Source organism: Podarcis tiliguerta (assembly GCF_965153285.1).
Source record: "Podarcis tiliguerta genome assembly, chromosome: 2".
NCBI classification, from domain to species: domain Eukaryota; kingdom Metazoa; phylum Chordata; class Lepidosauria; order Squamata; family Lacertidae; genus Podarcis; species Podarcis tiliguerta.
In genome coordinates this window covers 52130221-52155391 of record NC_139535.1, presented here as the reverse complement: position 1 = coordinate 52155391, position 25171 = coordinate 52130221, and the positions used below count along the sequence as shown (strand labels likewise).

Sequence of the window (25171 nt, the reverse complement as noted above, 5' to 3'; positions counted from 1 at the left end):
TAATGGTATGTTTCATTGACATTTTGTTGTAATATACAATGTTCATTTAGCACCCTGACCTTATTTTTCGGCATCTACTACTTGGTCAGGGAATATATTCCTTAGGTTGGGTTATTCCCTATGAGAAAACCTATGCGTAGCACAGCAGAGCCAAGTACATTTTGAAACTAAGGGGCAGTGAATAAATCTAATACTGTTTAAATTTGGAAAGGGGGGAAGTAAGCTGAAGCAGCTGCTAGTCAGTACCTCCCTATGCTTGCTTGGGGAAAGAGATAAATCTGGCCACCCTGAAGGTCAGTTGCTGGTTGTCCCAGACAGAACAGTGTCCAGACAAGATGATTCATTGTCACCTTCTGCAGAAGGAATCACATTAAGCAGGTAGTAAGATAAGATCACAGTGTATTAGGAACAATGTTACATGGTCTGTAGTTCAAAGCATCACAAAAAGAAATCTGACAGAGCTTGGTGCACGGGGAAGAAAAATGAGAGTTGACTCTGGCATTCTTTGTACATCTAAAATATGGAGCAGAAAAAGAGTAGAAAAATAGACAGAAGAGCTGCAAACTCCTCTAGTTCAATGGTAGCCATTAACAGTGGTTTAGCATGTTGTCCTATTAATGAAGGGATATGTGGAACCAAGTCTTCCGCTACCTATTTCTCTGAAACCTCAGCTTTCTCAAATTCTTTCTCCATAGAGGCCCACAATTACTATATACATTTGTTTCAGTTAACCTGTACCTCAAAACTGATTTTAAACTTTATTTGTAGTTAATTACAAATTTAATTCGCTGTAATTGATTAAATTTTGTGTCTTTAATTATAATTGTCCACTTTTAAACATATTAGTGTTTACATCTGTGTTGGATTTTGCTTGTTGTGGCATGAAGATGAGTGTGGAAAGTAGCTACTCAGTGATCTGCATGCTGAAGGGGGGGGGGCACGAAGATTCTTCTCTGTGAGGAGCAGAAAGCACAAATAAACAGACAAAGCTGGAGGCCACAACATGAGTGCTCAGGGGGGGGGGGAGTTCCTAGGGAAAGGGTTTGTGTCCCTGTTTAACTTTTCAAGGACAGCCACATCTTACACTCACATCTACTGATGGACAGAGGTGAGCAGTGGTAGGGCTCCTTTATACATTTAAAAAACACACATTCCTAAATTGGACTGTTTGCAATCTGCTGTATATGTGGGCCTGCCCTGTAAGATGGTTCAGAAGTTGAAACCAGAGCAGAATTCAGCAGCAAGGCTCAGAAACTCCCTCATACAAATCATACATACAGCCATATTGCACACCAGAGTAACCATGTGTGGCTGATGGACAAATGATACCTCAGATAAACCAGCCTTGATTAATATATGCACATCGGTGCCAAAGCCCCAGTCTAGTGAGAAAATCCTACACCAGAAATTGCAACAAGCACTGCTTTTATGGAGGGGGGGGGGACCTACTAGGAAATAAGACAATGGCTTTTATTAGACTGCAAATCCATAATGGGCTATAAAGAACCTATAGCAATACTTGTGGAAAATATTATGACGGCTAAAAGGTATAACAAGATCTAATACAGTCTGAGTAGCTAAAGATTTCTATTGATTCCTCCCCCTTTCATATCTCTTGAAGGAGACCGAGAGTGCCTTGCACACAGCTGCCATCATAAACCTTCTTAGCCAAACTGCCCTGCTTCATTATAGCTTGTCATCTGATCAGGGAAATCACTTGTCATGGAAATTTTCTTTTCCACTTAACAACTTCAAACTCAATTTGAATGTTTCACTCAGCAGGTTAATTCACTGGCCTTTTGTCTCTGAAGGTCTGGCATACAAGGTACAAATGAGGAGAGTTCAACAAGCTCTGTCTTTAGCCACACCACAAAACCTACACTATTTGCCTGCTACAGTAACTGTTATTGGATTCAGCAAAATGCTTGAATGTGCTTAAAATCCGCTTACTATCATGTGACCCCAACCTGTGCTTGACTTAGTTTGGCAATTTACTCTGATGCTTTTATAATTAAATACCTACAAACTAGATGAGAAGACTATTAAATAAATCAGTAGTGAAAATTGGTGAAGATGGAAAACAGGAAATATTTGAACTCTGTGTGAAACACAACACACTCTTGTATCAATTCCATGTGAGGGAGAAAGGATCATGCTTCATATTTCTGAGTAGCTTTATGGTTTGGTGGAAACCCTGCTGTGCTGGCAGAACATGAGATACGCAACTAGCACAACAGATATGCTAGTGGGATTCCTCAGATCTCCTGGCAGAAAGCCCAACACTGGAGCCATTTCACTGGTGAAGATCCATTGACCAAGCAGCTGAAATAGGGTAGAGTCCTACACATTCCACAGAGCAGCACACTTGTGTCATACACTATACCCTTTTCCATCCATGGCCATACCTGTGGTTTCAACAGTGAATCTTTGCACCAGCCTCAGGCCTACCGCATGAAATTTTTTAAAAAGCCACTCCTAGGTCAACCAACATGCCATCAACATAGTAAACTCAGCACCTAATCACAAAACACCCCAACTCAGAGCTCGTCCACACTGTTGTTTGTACTGTACCTAGAAAACAAGGGTCTGATAGATTTTCCCCTTGCCACACATTTTCTAGACATAGGCCCCAAGGCCTGCTTCTTTCCCAGGGAAAACCTGCTCTTTAGTGCTAAATTGGAGAAAACCCAAATTGCCATTTGCTCTGACTGAGCACTAAAGAGTGGTTTTACCTGGGGGAAAGCTGTGGAACAAAAAGAAGTGTGCATAAGCCCTCAGATGAGTTGAACTATTTCTATCTGGTCTCAAGCTTCCAAAGGGTGATCTTGCTGGTAGGATACTATGAAAAATGTAACTTTGCACACATTGTTAACATTTATGTGCCCAGAATACTAACAAGTATCCCTGCCTCCAGCACCAACACTCAGCACTCCACTCCAACTGGAGGTGCTAGGAGTTCCAAAATGATATCTCTGGACTGGATGAGTAAGCTTTGAAATAGTAAATGTGATTCAGTGCAGTCATGCACATTGGGACAAAAAATCCTGGTAGCAGAGCAAAACCAACACTCCTATTCCATTGGCAGTGTGGTTAGAGTGTTAAGACCTGGGAGACATGGGTTCAAATCCCCACTCAGCCATGAAACTCACTGGCTGACCCTGGGCCATTCACTCACTCTCAGTCTAACTTACCTCACCTGGTTGTTGTAAGGATAACATGGAGAGCTCCTTGAGGAGAGCAGGGGTGAAAATCTAACAGATAACTAACTAACTACATGGAACTCATTACTTTGCCTCTGTCTCCCAACTTGACTAGACATGAATCCTCAATGACAAAGGACTATATCATGGTAATGGTATTCCTAACAGGAATTTGGGCCCATTCTGGATGCTGATCAATAAAGCTTTGACTGTTTCCTATACACTGCTTCTCTATTGATAGGAATTGATAGGTATCCCTCCCTAATACATCCTTGTTTCAGCTGAGCTCCAGGTAGAACTGTACATGGGGTACAGCTGTACTGGGAAGCAAAGGCCCTTTTATTATTTGGTCTTAGCTGAACGGTAAAGGGGCAGGCCTTTCGTGTTAAATGGATGTGAGTGCCAATTGACGGGTTGGCGGATAGGTACAATGAGAGAACTGCTAGGATTGAGGGGGCTTTTCTTAGGAGACAACATGATTCATCAACACACACACACACACACCTCAGATTAACATTTCAGCTTAAGCACTTTAAAGTGCCCTCTGCATAGCACACAATGTTACGTTTATACAATAAGCCTGCAGTGCTATACCCACTGAAATCAATGGGTGGCATTCAACTAATTATAACTCCAAGTGCACCCATTTAAATTATTGGACCTATCTTAGTTATGTTCATTAATTTCAGTGGGTCTACTCCAAGTTAAGCTTAGTTGAATACCACCAGATACTTACTTCTGAGTAGACACATATCAGGTTTTGCTATAAATGTTATTAGTATGCCAGCCATCAACACACTGTTCAGAAAAAAAGTTCCACCCAACTTCAGTGGAACATGTTTATCATCAGGTGAGATTTAAAGGCTTCAGGTGGTGCTGGGGGGGGAGAACTACTTGGAGTCCAATGTATCCAACTCCTCATGTTCACATACACTGACTCAAGGATCACAAGATAAACTTGATTCAACTCCTTCAGAAAGCGCCTGGCACATTGACATCTGCTGCACCTGAACAGACACAGATTATCTTCTTGCTCCCAAACACCATCTACAGAAGAAAAAATTGAAAAACATTGTGGAAGCCTTATCTCGTATTTCCCCCTGACCCTAAACACGTTAAGTTCTATTGATTTCAACTCCCAATGTGTTTAGGATCGAGGTGTCCATCAGTCTGACATAGAACTGGATTATGTCTCCAGATCTGACATCCAACAATGTCAAGGCAAGCCTGCTAAAATGTGGACTTCTGGTGAACTAGTGAGTGTATACTGACGGGGGGGGGGGGGTGTCAAATCACAGTCTCCTCAGGTCCTGCTGCTGTTGCTACACAATGCCAGAACATGGGCTCATAATTTGTGTCCAGAACAATCCACAAGCTATAGCCAAGGTTTCTTCTTTGTGAGTGGGTACCCAGACACTCCCTTTGCAATGGTCTGCCTTAGCATTATGTGCAAATCTCACTATAGAACATTCATCTACAAAGTAGGACTTCTTGCTAATGATGTTCCTCATGCTCCAGTAGGTCCAATACATTCTTTTAAATCCTTGTAATATAGACATATTCCTGCGGCGACTAGCTGCTCCCTCTGTAACGGATCTTTAACTTCCTAGCAACCCCACTAAATTAGTTACACCAGAAACCAGCTCCCCTCTAATTGGTTTATAAGCCAGCAGGTCCTTTTGTTTCTAAATGGCTGATTAATTACCAACCTGCAGAATACAAAACTGCAATTCACCTCTCTCCCTCTTGTAATTTTAAGAGAGTGGGCTAATGGTTCCAAGTGCAAAAGAGGAGTCAAAATGACTACACCTCTGTCAGTCTTTTCTAGTTCAAATTAACTAAGCTAGTGGTTTTTCAATAATCTTCCCCAAGAGATGGAACAAACTAACTTTATAAGAACATTAACATGTGTGCATGAGCACACAGACACACTCACAACAATATTGGATGTAGTTCTATCCAAGCAAAGACCTCAACATTAAAACGAATGACTTCCCTTACCGCCTTTCTTTTTCCTAATCATCTGAAGAGAGAAGTGTGTGTGTGTGTGATTCATATCAAGTAGACAGAGAAATCAGCACAAAGTTGGACTCACAGTGCAGATTTTTGTGCAAAAAACCCCAACACACCATGAGTCCAGCTTTGTGCTACTTTCCATTCTCTCTAGTGCTTTTTAGGCAGCTGAGCCTTGAGCTACCGTAATCCTGTTTTTGTTCTGTTTTACTCTATTGCTGGCAATTGATTTCAATTAACATTTTCATTCCTCTCCCAACTGAAAAAAATAACCACTTGGCAATTGAGTTACTCAAGTATTACCAGCAGTGGCTGTTTGGCTTACTCCTCTCCTGGCAGCTGGGAAAACCCAGGAAACATTAAAGCAAGAGGTTTCAAATCATTCTAAAAGTGAACGGGGAACTACAGCGATAACTGCAAAAAACAGAAAGCAACCTGAGTTACAGCTGAAAGAATCAAGATGGAATCTACACACCTATAAAAAAACATTCTGAAAATGCTTTTTTAAAAAAGTGTTTTTAAAAATACATTGAATTTTCCATAAGGCTTGCCGTTGCCAACATTGTATACTGCACTTAAAACACATTTAAAGCAGTTTATTTGCGGCTGTATAGCTGAGTCCTAAGTTTATTATAACTGCTGGAGTTATTTGTGTGTGACTGAAAGGCTGAGCACGGATGAGAAGCTAAAGTGCTGTGTGCTTTGCCTTTGGTGCCTAAGGGAACATCTTGATACTGTGATTGTGGATTCTCTTTTAATTAAAAAAATATATGCAGTAAATGCCCTAGTATTATAGAGGCTGTATTCACACTACAACTTTAAGGAAAATTCAGACCACACACACACACCATCAAAATTCTGGGCACAGTAGGGTTAAGTGTTGCTGGAAACAGTACCACTGTTAGGGATAATCTACATTCTTCCCCACTATGGGGAGGTGTATTGTGTGTCTATTTAAATTCTGGTGATTATTTTTATATTTATATAAATAGATGGAAATTAGCATATGCAAATGCTGTGCTAGTAAGTACCATCTTTTTTTGGTGATGCACTGTCATGGACTGGCTGGTTGCAGAGGAGTGGTTGGAGGCACCAGCTGGGGAATCTTCTTCAAGGAAAGAAGGCTCAGAGCCAGGAGAGGGGTGGTAAGATGGTGATGGGTGGTAAGAGGGAGAAGACTGGGAGGAGGAGGAGGAGATCAAGGGAAGTAATAGTGCCACTGTATTCTGCTCTGGTCAGACCTCACCTGGAGTACTGTGTCCAGTTCTGGGCACCACTGGTTCAAGAAGGACACTGACAAACTGGAACGTGTCCAGAGGAGGGCAACCAAAATGGTCAAAGGCCTGGAAACGATGTCTTATGAGGATCGGCTAAGGGAGCTGGGCATGTTTAGCCTGGAGAAGAGGAGGTTAAGGGGTGATATGATAGCCATGTTCAAATATATAAAAGGATGTCACACAGAGGAGGGAGAAAGGTTGTTTTCTGCTGCTCCAGAGAAGCGGACATGGAGCAATGGATCCAAACTACAAGAAAGAAGATTCCACCTAAACATTAGGAAGAACTTCCTGACAGTAAGAGCTGTTCGACAGTGGAATTTGCTGCCAAGGAGTGTGGTGGAGTCTCCTTCTTTGGAGGTCTTTAAGCAGAGGCTTGACAACCATATGTCAGGAGTGCTCTGATGGAGTTTCCGGCTTGGCAGGGGGTTGGACTCGATGGCCCTTGTGGTCTCTTCCAACTCTATGATTCTATGATTCTAGGTATTGGAAGCTGACGAGGTAACAGGGTTTACTGAGCACAAAGTTTGCAGCAGAGAGCAGTCCAGAGTCAAAGGCTGGAGAGAAGGGAGGTCAAGAGGCTGGTGAAGAAGCCAGGGTGTCTCCCCCTCCTGCTGAGACGAGATCCCATCCCCACTGGTCTCCCAGAACCAGAAGAAGAAGAAGAAGAAGAGTAGTAGTAGTAGTAGTTTGGATTTGATATCCCGCTTTATGACTACCCTAAGGAGTCTCAAAGCGGCTAACAATCTCCTTTCCCTTCCTCCCCCACAACAAACACTCTGTGAGGTGAGTGAGGCTGAGAGACTTCAAAGAAGTGTGACTAGCCCAAGGTCACCCAGCAGCTGCATGTGGAGGAGTGGGAAAGTGAACCCGGTTCACCAGATTACGAGTCCACCGCTCTTAACCACTACACCAAAGACCAGAGACAGGCACAGTGATGGGATCTCAGATTGCTTGGGAAGGACCTGGATGAAGAGGAGACTTAGACAATGGTGAGAAAGCAGGGAACTTCAGTCCCCACAACTGCCTCATAGAGGCAAGATCGATCAAGACGAATTGCTATGCTCAACAGGCCTGGCCTCCTGAATAAAGAGTTAAATTCAGTGACACCATTTACTGCTGATACCCTGCTCCTGATACCCGCTCCGAACATGCATTTCCACTTTTTGTCTCCTCAGCCACCAAAAATCCTCCAAACCCTGTCCTCCATCTATTTACTCAGAGGGGGCAAGCAAAAGAATAATGAATAAAGCCTCTTCCCCATTGGATGCCTCACACGCCAGGAACAAAATGCCTCTGGGAAATGTGCTTTTCATTTTGAGCCTAGGAGAGCTCAGCCATCATGAAGTATCCTTAACAAAGGTGCCAAAACCACATCCTATATAAAAATTAAGAATATTTTCCATGTACCTTGATTGTGTCACTTTGTCTCCCTACTTTTTAACCTAAGCAGCTGAATCTAGGGAAAGACTGGATGCTGGCATGGGCATAGCAGGATTTATGTTAGGGGACAGGCTTTATGCTGGGGCGGGGGAGAATCTGAGTTAAGAATTTTGTATTGATTTACTTGATTTAGGGGGGGTGCAGCTGCCCCCCCCCCGGTTACACCTATGGATGCTGAATCACAATCCTCTTTATCAGTGTTTCTGGATAATTGGACAATAGCAATGATGCCAAATTCAAAGGAGGGGAGGGATAAATAAATGATTGTGGGGGAAAGGCTGGAGCCATGAAAGACCAATCTTAGAGGTTTTATTCCTGGAGTTTGGAACTGAAATTCAGGTGTTGTGTGTTAGTTTAAACACAGTAGTCCAGATTTCCAGACTTTTCGTATTTGAATTTTAGAATTTAAAGTTTTAGACCAGAGTAAACATTGTGATTCAGCAAGTTGTGAGAGTCCTGTCTATTGTCCTCACCCATGCTAGTTAATTTCCATCTGATAATTGCACTAACATGTGCAAAGGGAAATGCAACTAAATTAAATAACCAGGCAGGTTTTTGCAACACCATTTACTTTGCAGTAGAGTGTAGGAGCTATTAATTTCATGCTTCTTAATTTCTCAATCCCATTTCCTCATGTATAATGTGTGTAAACTTTTCATTCAGCAGCTCTTCTCAGCTTACACGTTTTGGGAGGTGTGTGTTGTGAGCATTCTGAAAACCACAAAGAAGGAAGACTTCTGGCACAGCCTCTGAAATACATGGAGAGGTCATCACTTTACTTACCAGGAACAACCCAGTATACAAACTCACTTTCAAAATGCAGGGAATGTCCCTTCAATTGTCACTAAAAAAAGTAAATATTAGATGCCCAACCATCCTACAAACAGCAGAGACAAAATATTTTATTAAATGTAACTAGATGTTTCTAAGATTTGTGCTCCATTTTGCCCGTGTGTGTGTGTGTGTGAAAGAAAGAAAAAAAAAGAAAGAAAGAAAGAAAGAAAGAAAGAAAGAAAGAAAGAAAGAAAGAAAGAATCTGGTAGAACTGAATATTTCAGCACTTCGTAAAAGATGCTTCTGCATTCTTTACCAAAAGTGGGATTGGTTTCAGAATACTTAGTCAACATAGTTCATTAGCAAGTATTGTCTTCTTAGGCTCAGTAATCTAAGCACCTTCTGGACAAAAGGTGCTGGTACTGCGTACCCTTGAATACCCCCAGAAAAAAAGCACTGCACAAAAATAATAATTCCAGCATCATAGGTCACACTGAATGATTCTCACCTATATTACTGATGTTCCCTCTGGACATCTGAGCTCAGCTTCAAAGTACCTACTTAAAGTCATCTTAAGTATGTGCAAGAGTAGCCAGATCTCAATAAATTCTCCTTACCTGTGGAACGCCCTTCCTGCGGAGGTATATCTTCAGGGTCTCTCATGTATTTTGTAAGGTTTTCTATTATCAGGAAAGCATTTGGCTTGCAGTAGGATATGACTACTTGTGCCATAATTACCATTTTTTGCATGGTAGTTATATTTTTTGTTTTGTTTCTAATAGTTTTTAAATTATGTTGGACGCTATGATAGCCCTTGTGTTGAGCACCTACATACATACAGAAACACACTAGTAGAATTTTTTTAAAAAGGAACTCAAACAAGTGATGACAGTATTCACAGCCCCCAGCTCTGACCTACACACTGGGTGCTCCTCAGCCAGGAGCATTTTACCCTTCTCTCTCCTTCCAGGCTTCCCTTTGCCCACTGTTACCTTTGCATTCCATGACAGCATCTACAGTAAATGTCTCTGAATATACCCTTTGCTGAACTCTGGCTTAGGGGCGCAGAAAACAGCAGGGATGACAAAATTGGAGCTGGCAGCTCTGCAGCACGAAGTCCAACACAACATCCCCCTCTTGATTCTCTCTACCCTTCTCTGTTCCTTGCAAACAACACAGTGCCAGAGTGTAGCAAAAGAGAGGGCACAGCTGAATAAATGCCAGTGAAGCGTGGAAGAGAAAGGAGGCAAGGGAACATGCAGAAGGAAAGCCAAGTCAACAATATGCCCTTTATCGGCAAATGTGATTACTTTTAATTTATTCCAAATGTGCCTAATAAAACAACAACAAGAACAACCATCAATCTTACCTATCCGAACCTGCCCCCCCAACTTTCCCCAATAGCTAACAAAAAATGTTATAGCAAAGAAAGGGACAGAAATAAAGTAACAATAAGCGGAATGAAGGTAGAGGAAGGGGAGGAGAAGAGAGAAAAAAGAAAGAAAGAAAGAAAGAAAGAAAGGCTGGCAAACAAAAAATAATGGAAGGTCATCAACTTGAGTATGTAAACTTGCCTTCCCCAATCTGATGCTCTCAGCATCTAACATGGGAGCCAACTCCTAGGGGCTGAGGGGTCTTTGAACTCCTCCCAAATTGATAGGCACTGTCATTCAAGTGGTGTGCATGCACTACATCATGTGATTGATTATGTGGGGCAGGACTTACCTGCCACCCCCAATAGTTTAATCATGTTGGCACCTCTGGCATCTAATATTGCATTCTAAAGGAGAGCAGAGGCAGATCTAGTAAGCAAGGTGCTGGGCTTTGGGAAGGAGGCATGAGGCTCTGAGGGTCCTAGAATCCTCCTTCTCAAAGCCTGGTTAGCACTTTCCCACTTTGCGGGAGGAGGTGGGAGGGCTCTAGGTCCTTGCCAGAGCCCTTGCTCCTCCTAACCAAAAACAAGCGCCTCCTTACCTGCCTGTGAGGACCTGACAGTGGGGGCTCCAAATTTTGGCTTTGCACAGGGTGCCATAGTACCCAGGTCTGCCACTGAGAAGAGAAATAAGACTTCAGGAATTTGTTTTTAGTACCAGGAGTCACAGTCCTTTCACCCAAAAGTCCATTAGTAGTTGGCTTTCTTCAGTTCAGCAGCTTAGATGAATGGTGTCATTTTGTTGTTGCTGTTGAAACCTGCTTCAATCACCTAGAGATCTATTAGCAGACTCCATTGTACTTTCTACTCACCCCTACATTTATAGTACTGATGCAACTAGAGAGAATACAAATGCTACAGTTCAAATCTTGCCATTCCTCCTATTACTGGAGACTCTCTCACATCTAGAAAATTATAATGATTAGCAGCTGCCTTAATAGAGCCATATAGTGGTTCTTGGGAGCTGAAGGGGTTAACAAAGAGTGGGGTTGTTTTTTTTTTAAGGTATTCTGGCAGTAGAGTCAGGTACAAGCCAAAAGCTTTGGAAAAGTAACCGATAAAGGCAACCAAAATCCCTCCACAACTTACATACTTACATTCATGCCATTGTATTATGGCAGAGATGTTTACATGCTTACATCTTTGCATTTCTGAAACTGCTCCCACTCCTAACCCAGTGGCACCAGCCCTACTTACCTTATTGTTCAGAGATGGTTTAGAATGTGCTTACAAAGCTGAATGCCATTGCCTAAAACAATCTCAGCTGGGGTGGGGGGTGGGGAGACAGATTCCATTTAGTCACCAAAATAAGAAGCAGGCTCTGAAAACTGGTCACAGGCAGCTGCATTCTAGAAGCCTCTCTGGCCTAGTTTCAGCATCCCCTCTGTGCCATTTCACTCCTCTGCCAAGGACCCAGCCAGCCCTCACCACAACTTCCCCCAGGTTCAACATATCCCTGTCTCCTACAACACTTCAATTGCCAACAGACAGGGGGCTACATCCTTACTCTTCCCTTTCATTTATCCACAATGGAAAAAAAAGTCCAAGCCTTTACGGCTTACAGACCTCTTATCAGGTAAGGAGGTTTTCATGTTCCCTGCTTACTTCCCCCACACACCTTGAGTTTCCCACTTGATTAGTGGCCCCTGTTCTATAGAACCATGTCCACTAGCAAGAAAAGAAATGCTCTTTTTTAAAAATGCACTAGACCACCAACTGCCTTACTCTCTTCTTACAACACCATATCAAGGCTGCCTGGAAACAAGGTTAAATTATGGATGCTCCTGTGTTTCTCTGTAAAAATACTTAATGAAAATACTACCCATTAAGCTATACAGTCCCAAGAGCCTGTAACTAGGGCTTGATTTCTGACTGCTTTCTTTTATACAGCTGATGTGAGAAATATTACTTTGGGCAGTATTCCCTATCTTTTTTCTCCTCTTTACTCATGTGAATAACCATCAAAACACCTTTGATCCCTTCAAGCTCCAACATAACTTCATTGAACAAACTGCACAGTCATGTGTGCTACCTTGCAACTCTCAGTTCCTTTTCCATCTAGTCCTCGCCATGTGAGAACTTTGCTCATAAAGTGCCAGGCCTACTCTCTAAAACATGTCTCTACTCAGGGCACTATATCCCCTATTGCTGCAGTGTGAAACTAGAGACTGCATAGAAAATTCTCCTTGCTGGTTTCTATATTTATATGTGCATCCCTTGCATTTTCAAATTAGCTTTTCAAATTAAGCCTGCTGTAAGAGGTCTGATATGCAGTATGCTGAGCACACACACACCCCTTTAGAGTTCGTGATTTTAAAACAAAATACAGCATACAAGCAACTGCCTTGCTGCTGATTGTGGCATATTGTTTTCTGAGCTCCATAAAAGTGAATGGATAAGTAAGCTGTTTCATGGAAATTTAACTGGGAAATGAGAGACAAGCACAGTAAATAGCATTTTCCATCTATTTATCCCTTCCCTATACTTTATGTGCATGCAGAAACAATTGGTGATGTTTTCCCGGGAGCTGGCGTGTAATGTTTGACATATTCTATCTATATTCTAGAATCGAAAGCCTTCAGTTTAAGAGGAGAGCTAATGAGCTTACAAATTCACTCATGACCAGAGCATGGAAATTGTCCATTTAGATGCCCATCTTATCTTCGGTAAGCAAGAAATACTTTATATATTCCCACTTAACAGTGCTCGCTTAAAACTTAGCCCCCATACAATAATGCTTCCCCACTTGTTCTAAAAAATCACGAAACTTAAACCAAGAGCCTCTCTCTCTCTCTCTCTCTCTCTCTCTCACACACACACACACACTCACAGGCAAACAGCTATCTCATGCAGCTGTATGTGAGAAAGAGAGGCAGAAAGAGATAATATCACAGGCGCATGGCCAGGGCTGCTTAGATGAACCAATGGGAAGATGCATGATGACTAGACTGGAAAGATCCATGCAGTCAGTTCTGTGTATGTGGTCAAGCTATTCTCTCACACACATACTGCAGCTGCTCCCATATGGCTTTCTGTGAGCATGGAGGCCTTCAAATGCACATAAAATGAACATGACTCCTCAACAATTGAAAGGAGAGTAACTGCTGATGCCAGGTATAAAGGTTAAAGATGGAAATACATATTTGCCAGTCTCCTCCTGCTGCCCCTCCATGCAAGAGGCAGTTTACGGGGATTCTTATCAAAAATAGTTTAGTGTAGTTCACTGTGTAAGTGTGCCAAGTTTCATACTGTACTTTTAACTCAAAGTGTATGATTTTAGAAATAACTATTCCACTACCAGTGCTGTGTTTAGCAGCCCCTATATCTTCCTTGGCATCCAATGGGAGGCTAAACATTTTCAAGAAAACTCAGCCCACATGTTGCCTCCATCGTATTTCTTGCAACGTTTCAAGGGACTTTTGTATTGGTGCATCCAATGCAGTGCTAAGCCTCTTGTCAGTGCTAGGATTTCCACTTGCACAACAGTACTCCTCCTCTCCTTGCCCAGAGCAACTCCATAAAACTGTTCTGGGGGTTTCCCACAACCTGCCAGATTGTGGTAGATCATGAGGTACATGCAGGGGGAAGGAGAGAGGGAAGTCCTGTTGCACAAGGAGAAATTATTGTGCTGTCGGGATATGTTAGGAGGGTACTGCCCTCAGTTCTCAGGACAGCTAAGTGACATTTCCATGTCACTTTAATGACCCATTGTGTGACCACGGCCCTGTCTTTCTCTTTCTCTGCATCTACTCCCATCCTCTGCTAGGTTTATCTGTTTGCATGCTTCATTATTTTTTCCTTTTCATTTATTGTTCCCTGGAACAATGGGGTCTTCAGTCTCCGAGAATTCTAGTGATGTGAATTATGTTTAAAGAAGGAGGGGGGGGGGGGGACATATCTTATAAAATGCCTGCACAGGCCTTTTATGTGTTTCTCATTAAATTTGTTTCTCACAGTTAGCTTTTGCATCCAGACTACAATGGGGAAAAAGCAATGCGGAAGGGCAATAGTGTACGCAGGGGGCAGGGTAGGCACAGCTTGATATTACAGTATATTAAGACTGCTACTGTAGTCAAATGATGTGTTTCTATACCAATTTTCTTTTTTAGAAAAGATTGGCACATTAAATAGCAGGTTTCATCTCCAAGGTGGTTCATAAATACTTAAAGAGAAAAGGGGGATGAGGGGAGGGAAGCCATCATCAATTTGGGTTTAATGAGGTACTGGGCATGAGACTTAGATCAGGGAGAGCTCCCTGCCAGTCTGCTATACCTACAGCCAACAGAGAAGATTAAACCTCCCTCCAGCCAGGTCGAAAACACAATTTCAACAAAATGGTAGATGCAATGTCTCGCAACTAGCAGCTTTAATAAAACAAATAAATAAATAAACTATCCCTCAATGCAACAATAGCCAGTTCCCCCAGTTCTTAATCACTGCTTTCGAGCCTTTCCACTTCCATTAAGTAGTTGTATTTCTCTTTTAGTCTACTAGTTTCACCTCTGCAAATTGTTCATATAGTAGCTGGGGGGCCCTATCCTTGTCAAAATTGCAAATGAAGTGGTTGTTACCAAACTTCTGGCACCCCTTCAGCTCATAGTTTCCTCCACCAACTTCTCTTTACACCCTCCCCCTTGCCCCTTCTTCAACAGCCTTTCATCTCCTTTTGAGGGTACCATGCTCTGAAAGCCTCAGCTAAGGTTGACCAATTGTGTCCTCCCTAAAAGAGGGTACGTGTTGCGTGAGACCTGGAGACCGATCCCCTGTGTTGTGGGTGGGTAAGATTGGTCAGCCACAACACCCGATTGGTAGGTCCCTCAATGTTGGGTTCAGTCTGACCAATGGGGCTCAGTCCAAACAGATTGAGGGACCTATATATACTCATGCACATGGCCCAGAGCTTCCTCTTTTGGCGCATGCATTCGGAACAGGAACAGCGTGTCCTCTGTGCAGCCGAGAGAGAGCGATTTACCTTCGATGGATCGTCCTGGTGATTTCTTTCCGTTATTCCTTCCTTTCCCAAATCCATTTTTTAAATTAATTTCATTTCCCCTCCTTTGTTGATTTTTAGTCCTTTCCCTTCCTTTCTCTTCCCTTTCCTTTAAGGGGGCTTTCACCCCACGGCTGAGTGCTCCTGCTTATGGAGCTCCCCACTGCTCATTTAAAGGGCCTTCGCCCACGGGGCTTTTGCCCCAGAGTGCTCCCTTTTGCGGAGCTTGCCGCTGCCTGAAATTCCAAAACGGACCAGTTGGGCAGAGGCCCCTTGATGAGGCTGCCCACTGGGCCAGTATGAGGGCGGCAGAGTCTGGATTCAGATGCAGGCTCAGACTCCCCAACCACGTGTGCGTATCTTGGATATCTAGATGAGGAATGCATTGGGAGGAGCTTTCCCCAACAGTGAAGGCAAAGGTGTCTGCGAAAGGCACACCTGCGGCGATGGTGGTGCAGCTGGGTGAGAATGATTTGCCGGAAGCTCCCAGCTTGAGCCTGCGGACCTGCATGCAGGAAGACTTGGATGAGTTGAAGGCAACTCTTCCCTCTTTACTCCTTCATACCCTTGACTGCAACAGGAAGTTTGTTTTGCATTCTTTCCTGTCACGGAAAACCGATGGCCAGCTTGGGTGGAAAGAGTCTAGTGCATGATGGTTATTTACAGAGAAGGCTGCAACCTGCAGCTCTGCAATTCTGCAAACTTGGCTATGACATACAAATCCAGTATTGTTTTTATTAACTTTACTTCTGAGTATTCAAAACAGCTTTACAAAATCAACTGACACACAACAAATGTATAAAGCACTAAAACAGATTTCTATCAAAACTGGAGTTTCAATGTTGTTTAGTTCCCAGCTAGCGCATCTGAAATTCCAGGGGCATTTGGTGGAACTGTGTTGGACAAATATATTTTTCAATTAGGATATTAACTTAAAAGAGGACAAACAACAAGTGATAGTTCAGTATTTCACTGTAACCTATTTTTTCACATTACACATTAGTCAAAATCTCGGTATCTGAAGATTTGCTCAACAACAAAGTGCTTTTTAAAATGTGACACCTTATTTGTGTTTCCATGTTAAAAGTTGTTAAAAACTTAATAATTTAAAGGGAAGATAAAACAAACTGGAATTAAAAAACAACAACAGGAGTTTTTAACTCCAAATAAAAACACTTTATATAGGAATAAGCCTTTTACATTGTCTCTCAATATTTCGCTATGTGGGTTACAAAGAGGAAACATTTCAAGATATTGGTCTGGGCAGACCAGACTCTCAACCTAAACATTCTTCAGATTTACAACCCACGAATCATAAGAGGATAAACTATTTTATTGAGGGGGGAAATGGACAAGCTTGCAGATCCTGGAAATTCCATAATAAGGTTGCCGAGGGGCACAGCTGAGCTAACTAAAAATGGATAATGTGTTCCAAATAATCTTTAGTAACTTGTTTCTCTCTGCATAAACCTTGTCCATCAAGCTTCTTCTCTGTACAATAGTTCAGCTATGAAGGAGAAAGGAATTCATTTTCAGTCTGCTTTGGTATTGGTATGATTGCCACCATGCTGTGGAATGGAAAAAGAAGAGCTAGGCAGAAAGAGGTACTAATCTTGAATGGGTTACCAAGCACCTGCTAGTCAGTTACGACCATCTCACAATTAACTTCAGCATAAATGAACTGGAGCTGAGAATAACGTATTTGCTATCCGGTGCCTCATTTTTATTCTGTTTGTAAGAAGTAGGGCTGTCACCTGTTTAAAAGAAAGCTTACTTCATCACACGTTTCAATCAACAGACTAATTAATTAATTAATTAATTAATTATAACTGCATTTCCTGCACACCCACATCATAGCATTCTCTGTGCAGTCATACTAAAATACTTTCCTTTAAAAAACAAAACAAAAGTCTGTCACCTAATTAATCAGGAAGAAGTTTTCAGTCAATCAAATGGTTTTTAATCAATTTATTTAGATAAACATTGCATCCCTAGTAGGAAGTGCCTCCTGGAATTAGTTGTCTTAATGTCATGCATCTCCAACACAGCTTGGAGACTTTTGCAGAAGACAATTCATGAACAAGACATTGGTAGTCAAAGTCAAAGCCATGCGTGATCTGGGACTAAAAAGCCAGTTTGTGGCTTGCAATGGCAGAGCACACAGACAACAAGAAGCCCAGTTAAAGGAGAAAAGCAGTTTTAAATCAGCACATTTATTGCCATAGGCAATAACAGCACTGAGCTGGAGGTGGCAGCACTGGAGACAAGAAAAAAGCAGCACCATCAACAGAAAGAACTGACCAGAGCACAGAAAAGGCCGAGTGACTTATGTTGGGTACCCACTAGGTTGAACAAATGCTGGCTTCTTTCTGCCAGACTTGGTAGCAGTCAATGGCAAAACTCCCTAACCGTCCATGTGTCACAATGATGCAAAACAGGAGAAGGTGAAATTTCTGAGGATCAATATTCATATCTTTTGTTGAGTCTATTGCAACTAGGAATCAGTGCTGGCAGAGCAAAGTTTAAACCCACCTCTTGGGTATGATGTTGTCACAAAAGCAGTCTGAGTATGGTAAATTTCTTTGAGACTCAACATTTCAATTTGGATCAGGTATTACAGGGCCTCTTGAAGGCCACGCTTCTTTTGCCAAAGAGTAATTCTATTGAAAGAGCAGATGTAGAAGGCAGCTCAGACACAAAGAGAAGCTGTAAAGGCCACGGAGGGCAAAGTCAAACTGAAACCACATGTCTCATTTGCAAAAAAAGAAAAACAAAACAAACCATTAACAATGAAAAATTGAACACATGACACAGAAAATACCAGGTCCAGGTGCTGGGATGGTTCTATCCTAGCTCTCTCCATGCCACCTATATTACAATGCCATCTCCAATCAAATAATTTTCAGTCCCCATCCCATAAGTAACCAGTGTAACATATTTAGAACAAAATATCAAAACTTGCGTAAGCTTTTTCTGACCCGGCCTAGAAACCTGAAGCACCAGCATCTTGAGACTCCTATCGATAAATCTCCCTCAGATAATTGTGGAAGATTCAGAAAAGAACTGAACATTGCTAGTATTGATGGCAGAGACCTTCATTCACTTTTTCTTATAGGATAGTACTCTACTTCCAGTCGGAGGCAATACCAGTTGCTGGGTATCACAAATGGGGAGAGTGCTGTTCTGCTCAGGATCTGATTTTGGGTTGGACATTATGAGATCAGGATGCTGAATTAGATGGACCTTTGGACTGATCCAGGATGGTTCTTCTTATGTTATTAAGATAATCTTCATATAGCAAAAGAAGCACATATGGCGATGAACACAGTATAGTAGTTAGATGTGTGTTTCTTGCCACAAATAGGATACCACTGCATGTATTGACAGTGGTGATCCACTCACTCATGGAACGAATCCTGTTCCACAATGTATTAATAAGTGTATTAATACTATTAAAATTATTTTAACTTGTTTACAAAGGCTAGGTACTTTACATAAAAGAAAAATAAGGCACAGGTTATGACCTCAGGCTTACAAGCGAAATAAAACAAGACAAGAAAGAGGAGGAGAATGCAGGGCAAAGGTAAGAAGTATAAGGTAAGAACAAGACAGTATGAAGCAGCAAGTATTTATCAGGAATAAAAATGCACCAATGGAAGGGTGTAAAGAGTCCAAGTGGCAAGGATGAGTGTTTTTATTTTCCCTGGTGCTGGAAAATGAGGAAAAGACATCACTCCTGTAGTTTTTGCAGAAGTTTTTATTTGACATCTAATTTCTATCAAGAACTCAGGAGACTACTATTTCACTTTCATAAAATCAAACAGAATAATACATAATATGAGAAGCATTACACACTACCCAAGGAAGTAATTTCAAGGAGTTTAGCAAAGAAAATGATGCATTTAAGGAGCTAGTCTTAATTTCAGAATATTATGACAGCTACTAGAAACTGCAGGTGAGGTACTGAAAGCATCCGATCCCTTACTGGACTCACAAATTATTTATATTAAACTTAAGTAGAAATGATAAAACTAAAGAGAATCCTACATAGAATTTTCAGCAACATTACTTCCTAAGATTAAAAAAACAAGTCATAACTTAGGGGTAATGTTTGAGTTTCGGATGTGCACAGACTATAACATTTGGTTCAGAACCTGAACTGGTACTTTAAAAAGAACTTCAGAAGATAGCCCTATTTTATCTGAAGCACTTCAGAGGCTGCCTGATTCGGCTTAGTTTTTCATCCATTGTGGGGAATCAAAAACAGCTTTAACTTTGTTTCCTTTTGAAAGAAGTTGACTAAATTTGCAAGCATTCACAAACAGAAGTCCCAGACTTAGAACTAGAGAAAGGGGGATAATGCTGTTAAATTATTAAAACGAACTCAGACTGAAACAGTGTCAGTGACTGCTAATGATAACAAATGACCCAAAATAAAATAAATGGGGAGAAAATGGTATGAAAAGAAGTTGGTAACACAATCGGAAAGGATGTATTGGACGGTTGCCTCCAAGTCCACCAGTTCAGAACTCTTAACACATGCCAGCCTTGCAAAACAGCAAGGGACACATTTATTGCAAGACTTTTTATTGTCATAAGCATTCCTCCCTCAAAGCACTGAGATTGGATACCCTTGGTGAAATCAATCCCTCTTATGACAAGCTACATCTGCCAGTCAAAATAGTCAGACCCTCTTCCCATTCTGGCATTTTCTTTATACGGTACTAAGCTTGGAGAGATTAGTTTTGCTTTTCACAAACGTGTCCTCAGTGTGTTGTTTTGTTTTGTTTTGTTGCATTTGAGTCAATGAGGAACAACAAAGAGATCCCTCTTTAACTTGGGATGCTTCACACAGATTCCACTTTAGCTCAAGCAAACAAAATATCCCTCCAAGACACTCTACCTTAGCTTAGGATTTGTCCAAACCCAATGCACACCCCTAATTTGCACCCTCCACTTTGATGTATGGTATTTATAAAACAGATTTATGACTATTTTTTTTCCATCTTGAAATGAATTGTTTCTTCTTAACTAGCATCCTCTACTGAATTCCATCTCATCTAAAACTCTTTCCTTCCTTTTGATCCCACTGTATGTCAACAGTGTGAAATAGGTAAGCAGGTTGCTAGGGCAATAGGTTGCTAGGAGAGCAAGGGTGTATGTGGCCATAGTTAACTAGTAGAAAGGTGTATCAGGCAAGAGTGAAAAGGTGAATGAATCCTATATTTTCAATTAATATCCATGACACTATGGTGTCTGAAGCAAAAGACAGATAGAAGAGGAGAAAAGAAACAAATGAGATTTAGCACAGATAAGATCTTTTGAGATCTGGATTAGTGAAGTTTCAGTCGCATGAGCAGATAAAAAACCAGATAGGGATACAAAAAACAGACTGATAGGGATCAAGGAGAAAATTATCAGAGAACATATTTTAGAGCTTGATAATGAATCATAGAGGAAAAAGAACCAAAGAGATGGGATGATGGTTAACAAGAGAAAAAGAGGGCTGTGGGAATGGGTTTTTTGTTTTGTTTTTAAAGAATTGGCAAGACAAGACCAAAATTAAAGCAGGGAAGAATAAAATCAGATGATACAAATAGATTAAAGATGTGAAACAGAGAAAGTTAGCAGGGGGTATTTGTTTGAGGAAAGAGGAAAGGAACAGGGTCTAAACAGCAGCAAGTATGGTACATGGCACCAGTCAAGCTAGCAAAAATCTATCATTTGCCCGATAATAAATGTTGGAAATGTAAAGAAACTGAAGGCACATTCTTTCACCTTTGGTGGACGTGCCCAAGGATTAAGACTTTCTGGGAAATGATCTATAATGAAATGAAGAAGGTGTTTAAATACACCTTCCTGAAGAAACCAGAGGCCTTTCTCCTGGATATGGTCGGCCAACAGGTGCGAAAGAAGGATAGAACCCTTTTTATGTATGCTACAACAGCAGCAAGAATACTCATCGCACAGCATTGGAAGACACAAGAGTTACCCACGCTGGAAGAATGGCAAATGAAAGTGATGGACTATATGGAATTGGCTGAAATGACTGGCAGAATCAGAGACCAGGGAGAATAGAGACGGTCGAAGAAGACTGGAAGAAATTCAAAGCTTATCTACAGAAATATTATAAGATTAATGAATGTTAAAATGACATCAGATTGAATCTAAAAGGTTATTAGTATAAAAGTTGTAAAATTAAGAGATTTAATATTTTAAGATTTTAAGGAGACTAAGTTATATCAAGATATTAAAATTAAGACAAGGAGTAATTAAGATAGAGGGTAGGGATTTGCTGAATAAACATATGATTTGGAATACAGTGAAGGGAGGTTTGGGGAAGTCGGGAAATAAGTAAATGAAAGAAATATCACGAAGATGAAACTGCTTTTATTAATGTTTTGCTTTTCTGATTTTTTTTTTGCCCTTTGTTGTTGTTTTTGTGTTTTTGTAACTTGTATTTTTTAGTTTTGTTCTGTTATATTTTTTGTGTAAAACCTAATAAAATATTTATAAAAAAATAAATAAACAGCAGCAAGTAGAATGAGAAGAAGTCAGGGAGGGAATTCAAGGAAGTGGCTGAGGAGTGCAAGCAGCTTAGCATCCTCTGCTCCAGCTTCATTAAAGACCTGCTGTTCCACTCTGGGAGAAAGCAAAGCATCAGTGAGGTGGTGGCAGGCTTCACCCCACTTCACATTCCCAAGCAAAGGGTGCAAGATGTCTGGGAGAGGCTACCACCTGATGAAACCTTTGTCCAGGCTGATGCTCACAATATGGTTCCCTGCTGAGTTGCCTCAGATAAATGGGAGTACAGGGTGAGGACTACTCACTGGAAAATTCATGACTAGCTGGCAGAGTTTCTTACAGAATTTCCACCTGTTGTCAAGCACTCTTACTCCACAGAGCTGCAGGCATAGGTAACAACTGTTATTGCAGAGTGGGGTGCAATCATTGGCAAGCTGCTGCCAGATGTTCCAGGATGCTTGCCTTTGCTTTTCTCAGCAGCTGGGGCAAACATGAGATGGGATAGCTACAGAAGGTCCCAGGTTTATTTCCCAGCATCTCCAAGTTCAGTTGATAAAGTCTGCTGCCTGAAACCCTGGAGACCAACTGGCAGTCACTGTAAACAATACTGTTCTGAGCTAGATGGACCAGTGCTCTGACCTAGTAGAAGGCAGCCTCCTAAGTTTCTAAATTAGGATACATAAGATAAAGGTAGGAGAATGTGCAGGAGAAAACGAAAGGAAATGTAGCACAAATGGAAGAAATGTTTATTTATAAAGGATCAATCCAAAACCTGAAAGGGAATGGGCAAAAGATGGAAAAATACAAAAGAGGACCAACTATGGATTTGATTACTGCTAAGCATGTAAAAGAGGAAGAGAAGAGGAATACATGAATTTGTCAAGAAGGTAGGATGGCAAAGGAACTTTGAGTTCAAAGGCTCCCAAAGGTGCAAGCATAAGGTCATAAGTCAGATAGATGAACTTAACCAAGGTTGTGGATAAGGAGAAAAAATGAGATTTAAGAAAATGATCTATCACAGAGAAGGTGGATGTAACAGTAGCAAGTATAATCCGGGGAATTGGAGGAAGAGAGGAGTGATGAATACACTGGGATCAAAATAGTGTGAGCTTGAAAAACAAGAGGGTTCTGTGGATGCTCCCTGCAACAGATTGTCTCTTTGACAAGAAAAGTAATGCATGAAGCAGCTCTAGGATGCCACAAAAATATGCCATGCTTAATTTTGAGGCCCATTTATCCCATTCATGTATAAATACAAATAAAAGCAATTATAGTGAATTACATGTTAAAATTACACATTCTTCTTCAAAAACAAATCATATGCAACTAGACTATGACCTCACAAATGCCATGTAGCTTCTTACCAACCAGCTGTAGGATCCTAATAACCGATAACCTAATTCCATCCAGTAACAAAGTTTCCATAGCTTAGTACAATGACAGCAAGCATAAAGGCTCAAAAATACAAATTTCTGTTCAGCAGGATTTGGCTACTAAGACTTACTACATGAAAGGAAAGTATCTGGATTCAATAATTGCTAATAAGCAGGTACATATCAAAGACATGCTTTGAACAGGCTAGCTAGCTACAAGAGAAGCCCATTAACTTGTTTGTGAATGCATTCCATTAACATGATGGGGAACTGGCCAAGCTTCATTCAGAGAACTGAGAACTGATGCAGCCCATGTCTAAGAGACAGGAAGCCCCCAGTTCGAATCTCACCTCTAGCATATACTGGTAGACACTAGATGGACTTAGGCAAGACTTTATGTCTCAGTCCACAACATGGAAGTGCAATATGGGATTAATAATACTGACCTATCTACACCTTACAGATGTTGGTGAGGATTACAACAAGATATTGTACATGAAGTGCTCTGAATACTGTAAAAACATTATATTAATGCTAATCATTATTCAGTTAACCAACATAGTTTATGCAAGTTCCTAAATTTAGCATTGTTGTTTGAGCTCAGGTGACTTGGTGGCTCTGAGCTTTTGGCAGATCTACCAACCATGACCCTACCTGGACAGTGATAGGCTTACTATGATGGTAGAATCATAGAGTTGGAAATGACAATGATGGTCATATAGCAATGCAGGGGGTTGCCCAACGTGGAGCTCAAATCCACAACCCTGAGATTAAGAGTCTCACGTTCTACCAACTGAGCTACCTTTGTCAGGCTGCCTTTGTCAATGGTCCAGAAATGTCAGTTGGCCAGGCTGGGGACTGGTAAACATGATCATATTATGCCATTCGCTGAGCTGGCTTCCAGTCCATTTTTGGCCCAATTCAAAATGCTGGTTTTAATCTTTAAAACTCTAAATTATTGTGACCAAGATACTGGAAGGATCACTTTCTCCCATACATACATTTATGTTTTGCCTTGGATCATCATCTTGAGGTTCCTCACCATGTTCCCCCACCTTACCATGGTGCCCCACCTAATGAAGTGGGCACTGTTTCAGTTGTGGCATCCCATTCATGGAATATGCTTCCCAGAGCATATTGATGCTCACACTATGGTCTTTTAATTGAAATGCAGACATCAATTTGGTGCATTAGATTCTTGCACCAAGCTATCTCCTTGCAGCTTTTATACTGGTTTCAAATTGTTTTCAGCTGCTGTTTATAATGCTTATTTTAGATGGATTTTGTTTCTGTGGTTTCTATTATGCAAATCTTCGTAGCTTTTAATTTCTCTGTGAAGCACCCAGAGAAGCTATTTATAAGGGAGGTATACAAATATAATGAATAAATAATTATAGCCATCCAAGTCCCCTTACTACCAACTCCAAAAGAAGACAAAATCTGGAAGAAATTGCAGAGCTTATGCTTCATTCTTTGGCAGGTGACTTGTTAAACTTACTGTCTTATACAAAGAAAAGGAAACTCCTTGTCCACTACTCTTTGACTACTAGGGAGGGCAGATAGCCATAGACAGGACAAAATAAATAAAATAATCTTTATTATATATTTATGTTCATTGATGACTGAGATTGTGCTTATTTACAACTTAGATCTCTTTTGATCTGCAAATACATCAGTGAACCTAAGAAAGAGTAACAGAAGAGGGTTACAGTATTTATCTGAGTAGGGTTCAAATCCCCACTTACCCCTTAAAGCTCCTTGAGTGACCTTGGGCCAGTCATTCACTCTCTGCCTAACCTATCTCACAGGGTTGCTGTGAGGATAAAAGGGGAGGAAGAGAACTATGTAAACCGCCTTGATCTCCTTAGAGGAAAGATGGGATAGAAATATAATAAAATAATAATAATTGAAAAAAAAAAAATCCAAGCACAAACATTTATCTGAGTCCCAATTTGCAGCACTTGTTGCAAACTGCAGAGTCCCTTTGCACTCATTGTGGCTTACATGAAAGAACTCAATACATAAGATGATTCACAAATATGAATTTTCTACACAAGTGAAAGCACTTAAATAGCTGGCATCCAATGCAATATGGAGAATGTTAGCAATTCTGATAAAACTGCACTACATCAGAAGCACTGATGAAA

The 25171-nt window shown here is 41.1% G+C and overlaps 1 protein-coding gene across 4 annotated transcripts in view; it reads right to left on the bottom strand.

Annotated features, from left to right (window-relative positions):
- CACNA2D2 (calcium voltage-gated channel auxiliary subunit alpha2delta 2) overlaps window positions 1-25171 on the bottom strand; it is a 513315-nt gene that overhangs the window by 424250 nt on the left and 63894 nt on the right. The gene's annotated exons all lie outside the window — the stretch shown is intronic.